At 41.6% G+C, this 12,296-nt stretch overlaps 1 protein-coding gene across 11 annotated transcripts in view; it reads right to left on the bottom strand.

The window, feature by feature from the left end:
- The window catches only part of PTPRK (protein tyrosine phosphatase receptor type K), a 656,446-nt gene that overhangs the window by 515,070 nt on the left and 129,080 nt on the right, over positions 1–12,296 (bottom strand). The window lies entirely within an intron of this gene.

The following is a 12,296-nucleotide window of genomic DNA, read 5'->3' on the forward strand; positions in this document are numbered from 1 at the left end:
GCTACTGAAGTCAAAGTAAAATCTGATTCAGTGTTTGCATGAAAAGTGAGATGTTATCCAGACTGAGGGGAAAAAAATACGAAGCAAAGAACAAGGCTAACAGCAGCAAAGGTGCAATCAACAACTTCTTTGATGCACTGACAGCCTACGCAGTCCAAACACTGAATAAACCTTATCGATAGAGCTCAAACAGAGGGAAAAGAGAGTAGAGGAAGGAGAAAGCACTCTGACAGTATAATTACAGTCACTGAGAATTGAAATAATATTTCGATTTCTTCAAAGTGAATTTGATGTTTTTACTTTTTTAAACCAACCCAGCCTAACACAACACAAATTGAAGGCTCTTTTTCAGGGTCATAAACAATGGATCTAAAATCTTTATCCAGTGCCCATCACCAAAACTACAGGAATTGTGAGGGGAAGGGACAAAGGGAAGGAGTGGAGGACAGGGAGGAGGGGTTTCAAAAAAACAACAAAGTTTTCAGCGTGATAAAAATCTACTGTTTGGTAATGGTCCTGTTTAACAGGTTTTCAAATCTTCTCCTTCACTTATGAAGATCAAGGTGAAAAAGGTCAGAGTAGGGGAGGAAAGAAAAGACAGAGGAACATGAGAGGAGAGATGAAGGATGGAGTCACAAGAAAAAGTAGAGGATGAAAGGGACTTCGGGGAAGGAGAGGTATTTTTCACAATAGGAACAACAGATGCCATGCACGTAGCTCTGCAGCAGCTGTTATCTCCATCTAGGGTAAACAATCCTTGGATTTGCTGCTTGGTTTTGAAAATGGGAGGCAAGATCAGAACAGATGATCTTTGATTATTTCCAAGAAATAGTGAGACTTTAAACACAGAGCATGACCATCTTTATACTCAGAGAAGCATATAATCCATTAAGAGAAGCCATAGGGACCTAGGAAGAAGGTTATAGAAGTTTCTGGCAGTTGAAAATAAGTGAGAGGTATTTAAGGGGCAAACTCATATCTGCCTCATTGGCTTCTGAGGGTATGTCTACACAAGGATAAAGCAGTCACAGCTAGCCCAGGTCAGCTGACTCAGGCTGTATGGCTAAAAATCACTGTGTAGGTGTTGAGGCTTAGGGCTGGAGCCTGAGTTCTGGGTTCCTCCACCATCCCAGGGTCCCGGGCATCTACACAACTATTTTTCAGCCCCCGAGACCAAGCCCCGTGAGCCTGAGTCAGCTGACCTGGGCCAGCCATGGGTTGTTTATCCTTATGTAGACATAGAATTGTTAATCATACCAACGTACTGACTCAGGCTTACTGTTGCAAACATAAATCCCTGCTATTAAAGAATAAACTAGAGACAATTTCTAACAGGCCATAAAGTCTGTGTTAAGTATTTCAGATACAATACTGAAAACAGAACCTGATGCTATGACTTAAAAACTCTCTTTCCATTTATGGTAAATTCAGGATTATCTGAAAAACGTGTCACTTCCATTCCATCTCAATGGCATCCTCCCATGTGCTTGGGGGTTTTTTTTATTTTTGTTTTTCCTGGAGAAAGAAAGAAGGATTGCAAACCACCCAGACTACTGCTGCATTTGCAACACAAAAATAGCCTAGGAGTAGAGCTTGTTGGGAAAAAAAAATTGGGAGGGGGTGGTGCTTCCTGCAGGAAACTTGACTTTTCATCAGAAAAACTGAAAAAATCCAGTGCTTTTGGCCCACCACTGAAAATTTTTGGCTGGAGAGTTTGATGAAAAGTGAAGATTTTCCCATAGAAAGCAAACACTTTTGGCAAAAATATATTTGTTAAGGCAAAATCCAATTTTCCACTTAAAACAGTTTTGATAGAAAAAGTTTTCAACCAATCCCTACCCAGGAGGCCAGGTTTCCTGCTGTTCTACCTCTTATGCTTTTGTTTAAAAAGTGTCAGTCATCTAACAATACCACACAATGTAGATGAGCCATACAAGAATAACAACGCATTTAAGAGAGTACTTTGCAAACACTAGAGTCTCAAAGCTCTCTCTCAAAATTCCTTGCAAACAACAAATACATTTCAAGAAATCGGTTGGTTTGTAGCAGATATTATCCACACAAAAACTTCTGCTAGTTGTATTTGTTATGTAGTACCTTCCTCTACACACACACACACTCACTCACTCACTTTTCCTGGACATAAGTCTTATCCACACTAGGACCATCACCATGCTAGTGATAACCACGTTCACAAGTGTTTGTTTTAACAAGGGCAAACAGTCTTCCTGGAATTTTAAGAATTGTGTGTTGGACCCATGTTATAAAATCATAATATCAGAATAGGCTGTGAACGGAGGAGTTTTGGTCTGTCACACAGTTTAGCCAACTTGACGCCCCCACAACCCCCACAAAAATTCCTTTCTATATCTGTCAATAAAATCATGCTAGGACTCTGCTTGTGCCAACAGTTATTAAATACTGTTTCACACCAGTATGGACAACACCAATGAAGTAGATAAAATGCAATAAGATGACATCATCATCTACTGGCAACCTAAATTGGAATTCATTTCCTTGTCTGACATGTTGGACTGCCTTGTCCACAAATCTGAATTCAGCTCCATTTCCATCTGAGTGAAACCTTACATATATTATGCTTTTCATGCATCACTTTGACAATATGAACACAACAACAAAAGAAACAAAGTAACAAATGATATTCTGCACCGAGTTGATTGCTATGCCTGTGTCACTATCAGGGATGGCAAAGCACAAAAGAAGAAGAGTGTGTCTGTGTGTCAAAGAAACATTAATTGTATGCAGTGTTGTTGTAGCCATGTTGATCCCAGGATATTAGAGAGAAAAGTGGATGAGGTCATATCTTTTACTGGAGCTAAAGAAAAGTTCTGTGTATGCTTGAACGCTTCTCTCTCTCACCAACAAAAGTTGGTCCAATAAAAATTATGTCACCCGCCTTGTCTCTCTAAAGAAACATTAATACCTTTTAAAGTTCTTCTCCAGTGTCCTATTACCACCAAGAAAGCTTTCTAATTAACATCTCTCACGATAATGCCATAAAGTCTTAAAACACAAATCTTAGCCTTTGATTTAACTTCCAATAGACTGCTGTGATCATTCTACAGCAAACACGAACATTTCCATAGACATTTAATTGATAAATGAATAGCAGCTTCCCTTAAAGCGAAGTTATCATTGTCTACTGTCACAGCACCAAAATGACATACTGCTTTGAAACACATGCCTTCAGGGCACCCATTACCCTTTTTAATGGTTTACGTGCCCTCGGTATATAAATTTAAACTACCAATGGATATCACATTGACTTATTTGGAAGATGAATTATCTTAATTGCTGTCATTCAGACCCGCTATTAATTTTAGGTATCAGGATTCTGATTAACAATAACAACTAGTGTCTCAATTCAGAAACAATACAGACCTTGTCATTTTTGCACAACACTCCAGCATCAGCAAAGCCAGTTGGTACACATTTATCATATACACGAAAGAAAAGCTATCCGACTGTATTATCAACCTGCTACAAAATCTACTTTATATAAAAGCTGCCATACCAAAAGGGGAAAAGTTCCATCTCAGCTCGTATGCTGCATCTAACAGTGACCAATACATGTTTCAAAGTAAAGCAAAGTAGAAGTCAAATGCACACATACAATAATGAATTATGATACAACCATAAGGTAAAGTAGAAATTATTCCCGTTCCTGCATGTCACCTCCTATGACCTGAAATATGGCCAAGACACTACAAATACAGATCTGCCCCTCTCTGTTCACTAATCAAGCACTCATACACTATTACAGTAATTATAGAAACTAAAAGACCTACCTGTCTAAGACAGTGTGATGAAATAACAAAAGGTGTACTTGAGGGAGTGTTGGAGGGTGGCAAGGAAGCCCCCAGTTGTGTAACACTATTTATAGTCACTGATTAGATATATTGATACATTTAAACCCATTCCAGCACAACTGCTGATATAAGTGAAAAATGTATTATAGGCATGGGGCTCTCAACCTTCCCCACAGTGTGAACCACCGTCTTCCAATTCAGGAATGCAATCACTTTTCCACCTCTTTGTGGTAACAGCAACTGCTTGCACAGAAAAGTAGAAATATTTAACATATTCCTACTTTCTTTTCATGTGATTTAGCAGCTGAAAACGAACAGGACAGCAAATGCCATGTGATCTGACAGTTCTCTACTATGATTCCATGGATTAGGAACAGAGCTGTATGTTCAGGGTACACCACCACCTATTGATCTCCAATAGCCTAAAGTTATCACATTCCTTCGGTTGTTGCACAGGTATATGCCACAATTCACTCATTACTACCTTGGGCCTGAATCAACTCACCCATACTGAGGCCAGGGATGAACTGTGAGTGTTAGTTCCAATGCCTCTGTTCAAGTTCTAGGCACTTCAGAGATACATAGCACTGGTACTCCAAGGTCATTGGAACCTTCTACCATCTACATCTATCAAGCAAGCCTGTTTTGGATTTCTAATAAGATTAATGTTTACTTACTGGATTTCTAATACGGTACCTTAGATCAAGGCACAAACAGCGGCAATGACAACTTACGCTAGCTGGCTCGGACTGCAAATTCTTTGAGGTAGGAACAGTCTCTACTTTTCTGTTTGCATAGCATGTAGCACAAGAAAGTCCCAATCCTAATGAAGGTCTCTGAGCATTATGTTATATAAATATTTAATGAGCGTAATGAGCCAAGACGGAGATGAATTCCAAATGATCAGAGGAACTGAGGAAGAGAGAGCACCACTTACTCTCCCAACCAGAAAGGTCTAAGCTAACCCTTGGTTGCTACTATGATGTATTAAGACCATGCCAATTACTTTAGAAACCAGTAAGGATTCCTAGGCTGAAATAATAAAACATGTGGAGCTGGGCACCATACTTCATGGTTTTTAAAACATCTTTCCATCTACCTGGGGTAACACCATCAATTTGGGCTTGAAAATAGGGACTGGGAGTGGCTGGCTCACTACAAAAGCAATTTTCCCTCTCTTGGTATTGATACCTTCTCATCAACTATTGGGAGTGGACCACATTCACCTTGACGGAATTGGCCTTCAGAATTGGTTCTCCACTTGTAAGGTAACTCCCTTCTCTTCATGTGCCAATATATATTTATGCCTGCATCTCTAATTCTCACTCCATGCATCTGAAGAAGTGGGGGTTTTTTACCCACGAAAGCTTATGCCCAAATAAATCTATTAGTCTTTAAGGTGCCACCAGACTCCTCGTTGTTTTTGTGGATACAGACTAACACGACTACCCCGCTGATACTTAGGGTTTCAGAGCCAATCATTGCAGGGGAATATTTACATCCCACAGAAACCTACCAAATCAACTATTCATTGAAGCTAAAGAAAAAAAGTCATGTAAACATTTTCATTACTAACTTCAGCTAAAAAACTAGAATTTGGATCTCAACTATTTTCCTTTTTAAAGAGAATTGTTGGCTCAGTTTGTCTTCATTGGAGCTTCATCCACTGCATGTCCAGTTTTCATTTATAAAAAATGGGGAACCTTAAGTATAAGGAAAGGCGGCTATCCTACATTTAACTTTAGACAAATAAGTTAAGCTCTACCATGCAGAAAGCCCATCTTAGCCATGTTATTGGGACACTGAGCAAGTTATACTAAACTTAATGATGTTTTATACTCCAATTTGCAGATCTCCTATAAAAGTGATTTAGAGACAGGGAAGATAGACTAATAGTTAAAAAGAAATCAGAACTTTACAAGTTGTGATGAAGCTTCTGCTGAACTTTGATGTGTTTCATGACTGTCTTATTTGCAGCTAGCAACCATTTACTGGAACAGGTTATTGCATATAAACAGACAATAAGCAGACAAAGAAATGAATAAAGAGTTAATAAAGAAGCCATATTTAATGGCTTATATATTGTGCAGCAACCTAATCACTCTACGATACAATGTAGACAACAAGTTTAATTTATAATGTACGAGTCTTTCAGCCCATGATCCTTAGGGATAATCTGCAGAATAAACTTATTGAAAGCAAATTCCAGTTTGAAGCCACTACACAATCTTTTTGGTCTAAACCCTGCTTCCTCATTACAGTTTTTCTATGACCAATATGATTCTATTCAGCAATATACTGCAGAACATTTTTCTGAGTATTGAAAGTAATGTTATTTCTTGCCAGTTATCAAAAAACAGTTGGCTGTTTTTCTTCAGTAATTTACAGATCACACCTTTCTTCCAATTCTTGAGGCAGAGTTCTCTCACTCTCAAACCATATGACAAAGTTTACGTAACACATGCACTACCACATCCTCACCAGCTTTAAGCAGTTCAACAGCGATCTCATGTTGACCAGGTGCTTTGCTGTTTTTTAGCTGCTTAACTGCTTTCTCTATTTCTGCTTCTGAAATTTCTAGCAGTGAAATATTTAATTCTTCACATCCATCAGGTGGAACTGTTGGCTCTTGTTGGTGGAGTACTTCATTAAAATGTTCTCACCATCATTCCTTTTGTTCTACTTCCACTATTAATCTTCCATATTTCACTTGTGTACCACCACTGACTCAGAAACTGTGATGACAACTGCTTACACACCTGGAACAGTTTCTTAAAGCCACCTCTCACAGAAGGTTCTTTGGGTTTTCTCATTTTTTTGTCAAGTCATTATCTCTTATGTTTCCAAAATAATGTCTTTGCTTCTTTGTCTCTCTCTACATACTCCCAGTACAACGTGAATTGCTTTTCATACTGTCTCTCTTGAGCTTGCTTCTCTTTTAAGGCTCTTCTTTACTCAATTTCCATGTATGGGGGTGTAACCACTCTCTGTTCCTTGATCTTCTTGGTCCAAGTGAAGTTGTCACATCTCTAAAGTGAGCTCTAGATTCATGGGTGAGTTTCTGCACATCAAATACCATCTCTCTTTTCTTGTTAGAATAAAATAAAAAGATAAAAGTTAACTGTCCAATGACAAGATAATGGTCACTTCCTACATCAGCGCTTGTAAAAGATGGTGTATCCAGCTGCAAACTTCTTCACTGTCTACTTATGGAAATGTAGTCCAATAGTTTCTCAGTAATTCCATCATTTGGTTTCCATGTCAGTTTGTGTTTCCCACAATAAGGGAAAAGTGACACCCCCCCCCCAAGCCCAGGTTATACATGCTGCACAATTCAATGAATCTTTCACCTTTGTCCATACCCCCTCAAATTCCATTTTTATCCATGAAATGCTCGTATCTGAGGTTGTCATTACAAAGTTGGGCATTCATATCACTTATAACCAGACCAACACCACAACTTACTGTAGACCAACAACACAACTTAGTGTAGAATGCAACTTTTGCTTGCTTCTCATGATCACTGGTATGTGTATATCACTTGGATAATAGTTATTTTAGCATGATTTGTAATGAAATGTGCTTTTATAAATTCGTGAGTTGATCGGTTGCTACTCCTGTAAAGTTGTGCTGTCTGTGTGTCAAACTTCCTCTGTGTGGATATCATTCCTCAACAGTGTACTGTGATATTGTCTACATGGAGTCTTCAGCATCCAGTCCATCTCACGTCACTCACTCCAAAAATATTAATACTGAACAAAGTCATTTCTCTAACTATATGCTCAATTTCCCAGTGTGAAACATACTTCTCACATTCCAGTACCAGATTGTAGTTTTGGTTTTAACTATTAGGACCTCTTGTATCAGGCAATGAACTCTCTCATGATTTTGATCCACCATCTTCACATCTCCATTCAGAATCACTGAGTCAATGAGTTTGTAAGGCCATGATTTCTTTCTAACTGTGTAATTGAAATTGACTTACTTTTTTTTGCGTTTTTTGTTTTGTTTGTTTGTTTTTTTACACATGGACGGGTAGTTAGCCTGACTCAACCATAGGCCCACACCTCCTGATCCAATATATTCATAGAGAATCACTATGGAAGATATTGCAATAATATGGCCTTAGAAAAGCCGTTTCACTGATCAAGATCCTGCAGAAAGATTCAAAATGCTGTGCGAGTATAGACAGTGGAGAGACCAACTGGTTTGATGTAATCACTGAAGTACAGAAGGATTGCATCTTATCACCCCTTTTCTGCATTGTGATAGATCACGTGATACAAAGAGAAATGTCAAAGGAAGATACAGGAGTTATGCAGAGTAGAGGGAACACTTCAAGATCTTGACTTTGCAAATGACATTTTTCTATCGGACACTGGAGAGGGGTTTGACCGGGGCTCGTCCCTCTCCGGGGCAGTGGGGAACCACACCACCTTGCTACTTCCTTTCAGTTGTGACAGGGAATTAGCCTGGCCACGGGAGTCTCTCGCTGTGACGGCAGTAGAGGCAAAACAAAAACAGTTATTCAAGCCTGGTTGGTGGGCAGTAGTGAGTCAAGGACTCAGGTCCTCAGACAGGACCTGGGCAACTCTTATATAATGAGCAGGCCCAGGCCCTGTGTCAGGGCAAGGCAGCAAAGAGTCAATGGCTCAGGCCCTCAGACAGGGACAGAGGAAAGGCAGGTAAACAGCAAGTCCAGACTCCTGGCTCCAAAGGGATTGGAAAAGGGGGAGACTGACACCCACAAGTCAGGTGGCAGGGGGGACGCAGGGCCACCCACTCCACTGCATCCCAGCCCGGGGCGCTAGCAGCGGCAGAAGGTCTGCTTCTGAGTCAGCGGGGATCCTGGCCACAACATACTGACATAGGCTCTGGCAGTGCTGCAGCCAGACTAGAGTCGGCTGCCCCTGCGCTACTTCCTAACTCCCCATTTAGAGGTACCTGGTCTGGATGGTGTCCTCCGAGGGGTCAAATACCATGGGATCCTCAGGGTACCTGGCGAGGGGTAGGCTTGGCAGCAACTCCAAGCTCTGGTCAGTGTCGGTAGGTCAGGCCAGTCTCCAGGTCGGCCGCCGATTGCCAGGGTCTCCCAACCGGGAGCTAGACTGCAGGCATCTGGCCTCTCCAGCAGCTGTACCTCTAGTGAGCTCTGGGGTTGGGCTTTTATATTTCCTGTCCTGCGCCTTGACCTCTTGAGCCCACAACAGGAATGCTGAATGCATTCCATTAGAGATGCTAGCGGAGAATACTTAGTTACTTTATCCCTCCAACACACACCTACACTGACGTGATGCAAAGGACTGGCCAACAGGCTGTAGAAACAATGATTCAAGAAAGAAGGCTGAAGTGGTTTGAGCATGTTGTACAGAGGTCAAAAACTATTTCTAGACAAGCCCTTGACAGGATACTACTTGATGGAAGATGGAAAAAGAGGAAGACAATAGACAGCATACAAAAATTGAGAAAGATGTTGCTGTCATGGAAATAGACTATAATGAAGTAAGGTGGCACTCCTATGACAGAAGTGGAAACACTAGGCTGTCGAGTCACAAGGCACAAGAGCATCTAATCTACTCCACCCACTTCAAACCCAGTGGTTTATATCAGCAACTGCTTCTGCCATACGGCAGAGAGAAAAGAAGCAAGACATTTCTATTTATGAAAATAGCTCTCAGAAAAAAGAGATTTTTTTTTTTCCATCTTGAAGAACAGAAATGCATTTTAACACATCTGAACCTTGGTTCCATATTCAAAAAAAAGAGACAGTACAGCCACATAAAATATTTGTAGTTTGATACAATGGCTTATGTAAATAAAAATATAAAACCAGATTGGACTTTTACTGCCCACTGCCACAAAGGATGCTGGAGCATTTAATACAAACAGTTTTCAGACTCTGAGGAAGTTCTGAGAGAATTGTACCATGTTTAGAAAATAAAATAGGAATTTAATAATTTTGCCATTTTTGAAGCTGTCTCATTTTATAAGCACAATCAAAACAAATGTGGCACAAAAGGATAATGTTCCATTACCACTGCTTAGATACCAATCTTGGATTGATCTGTTATTTTAGTTTCCCCAAAGTTTCCATTTCAATGTAAAAAAAAAAAAGAGGGTTTGATCCTCCCTCCCATCTGGCTGAGTAGGAACTCATTAAATTTCATGATACCACACTGTGTGCATGCATGGAACTCCAGTTTAATCTAACAGGCATGTGTCTGCTGTCAGTTCATGACAGCAAAACTGAACTCAAGAATGAACGTCCAGTCGAAATGGAGTCCAGGTCAAATTATTCAAACTCTCTAGTTACAGTCATCTCTATCGAGAAATAGTTCCCTTTGAAGCTGTCACGTTTGTTTTACTTTTCCAAAATAGAATAAGTAAAGTATGGATGTTCTGAACAATAAAATGCTTTTGAAGTCTGGTTCTACTGAAAAGTAACTGAGAAGGGTGGGGTTTCACACCTAACATCTTAAAGATTTTCAGATCAAATGTGCCAAGTAATATATTTTACATATAAAAATATAAACTACCTGCTAACTTAACCTGGAATCTTAAAGTCACATGAGTTTATATATTCCTACATATCACCACAAGTATAAATTCAGGAGATCAACTTACACCTTTAGTTAGACCTGAGCAATCTAGAGTTGCCAACTTTCTAATCGCAGAAAACTGAACATCCTTGCATTGCCCCTTCCCTGAGGCCCCGCCCCCACTCACTACATTCCCTCAGTGGCTCACTCCCCCACACTCTTTCACTCACTTTCACTGGGCTGGGGCAGTGGCTCTAGGGTGGGGCTGGGTATGACAGGTTCGGGGTACAGGAGGGGGCTCCACGCTGGGAGGTGGGGCCAATGGATTCAGAATGTGGGATGGGGCTGCGAGTTGAGGCAGTGGGTGCAGGCTCTGGCTGGGGGTGCAGGCTTTAGGGTTCGGGGTGCAGGAGGGGGCTCCAGGCTGGGAGGTGGGGCCAAGGGATTTGGAATGTGGGATGGGGCTGTGGGTTGAGGCAGGAGGTGAGGACTCTGGACTGGGGAGTGCTGGCTCTGGGGTGGGGCTGAGGATGAGAGTTTTGGAGTGCGGGAGGGGACTCCAGGTTTGGGGGGGGCTCAGGGCTGGGTCAGGGGGGTGGGGCTCGAGGCTTACCTCAAGCGGCTCCCAGTCAGCAGCATAGCAGGGCTAAGGCAGGCTGCCTGCCTGTACTGACACTGCATTGCATGCACTCAGGAAGCGGCTAGCAGGTCTAGTGCTAGCAGACTGGGCGAGGGGAGGCAGGAAGCACCGCATGCTGCTCTCACTCACAGGCACCGCCCAGCCAATAGGAGTGCGGAGCTGGTGCTCGGGGTAGGGGCACTGCGCAGAGCCCCGTGCGCCCCCCCTCTCCAGGAGCCAGACCTGCTGGCCACTTACAGGGCACAGCGCAGAGCCACGACAGGTAGGGACTAACCTGCCTTAGCCCCTCAGCACAACCAACCAGACTTTTAACAGCCCAGTTAGCATTGCTGACCAGAGCCGCCAGCGTCCCTTTTTGACTGGGTGTTCCAAGGCTTGTGAAATTATTGTATGGATATAAAATTCGATATTAGCTAGGAAAATTGTTTTCTGAAGAGATAAATACATTTACTTTGATGTATTGTGTGTCATCACAAGACCCTACATATTCTGAAGGAACAGAATAATGGCTCTTTTCCATCTTTCTAAATAGAGCATTGATTGGTTCTAAATTCAAGTCATGTATGAAGCAGAAGTGTTGCTTAGGTTGTATTCAGTCTGATGCCATAACATTTAGTAAAAGCAAACCAAAGACAAAAACCCCACCCATATGTAGAATAACTTATATCTTGTAGGAAACGCTTATTGTCAAGTCGCTCTGTAGTAACAAAGCAGATATTTGCCAGAATTCACAACAGGTACATTGTTTTGGCATCAAACTTACAGAACCTCACAGCAGAAGCCAGTGGTACAAAAGTTTTAAAATAAATGGCTGTAGAACTATGGGCAGCGAAAAAGTTCTCAGAATCAACAATGTCAAACATCATATTCCTTATCTTTTCCATTTTTAAAACATACATTTCCAAAGCAACAATAAGACTGTGGTTGGTTCCCCTCGGGTGCCACCTGGAACTGGGGTACCGCTGAACCCTCTGACCCACCAGCCTGGGCTCTCTCTCATCCTGTGCTGCTGTGACAAGCTGCAAAGCCCCTCCAGACTGCACTTTCACCAGCATTCACACACACTCTCCAACCACCAGCTTCCCAATGTAGGACCCCAGAGCAGTACCGTCCTGCCCTGGCCAAGTCTGGCCAGTATATGGGTTTAATACCCAGTCCACCTCTCCCTCAATGTGAAGAGAGCAATGCATACCTGTAACCAAGCAGAGATTTTCCCCAAGCATTCCAGTCAAAGCTCACTGGTTTATATTAAAAACAAAAACAAATTTATTAACTACAAAAGATAGA

This window comes from Chelonoidis abingdonii, chromosome 3 (assembly GCF_003597395.2).
Source record: "Chelonoidis abingdonii isolate Lonesome George chromosome 3, CheloAbing_2.0, whole genome shotgun sequence".
NCBI lineage: Eukaryota > Metazoa > Chordata > Testudines > Testudinidae > Chelonoidis > Chelonoidis abingdonii.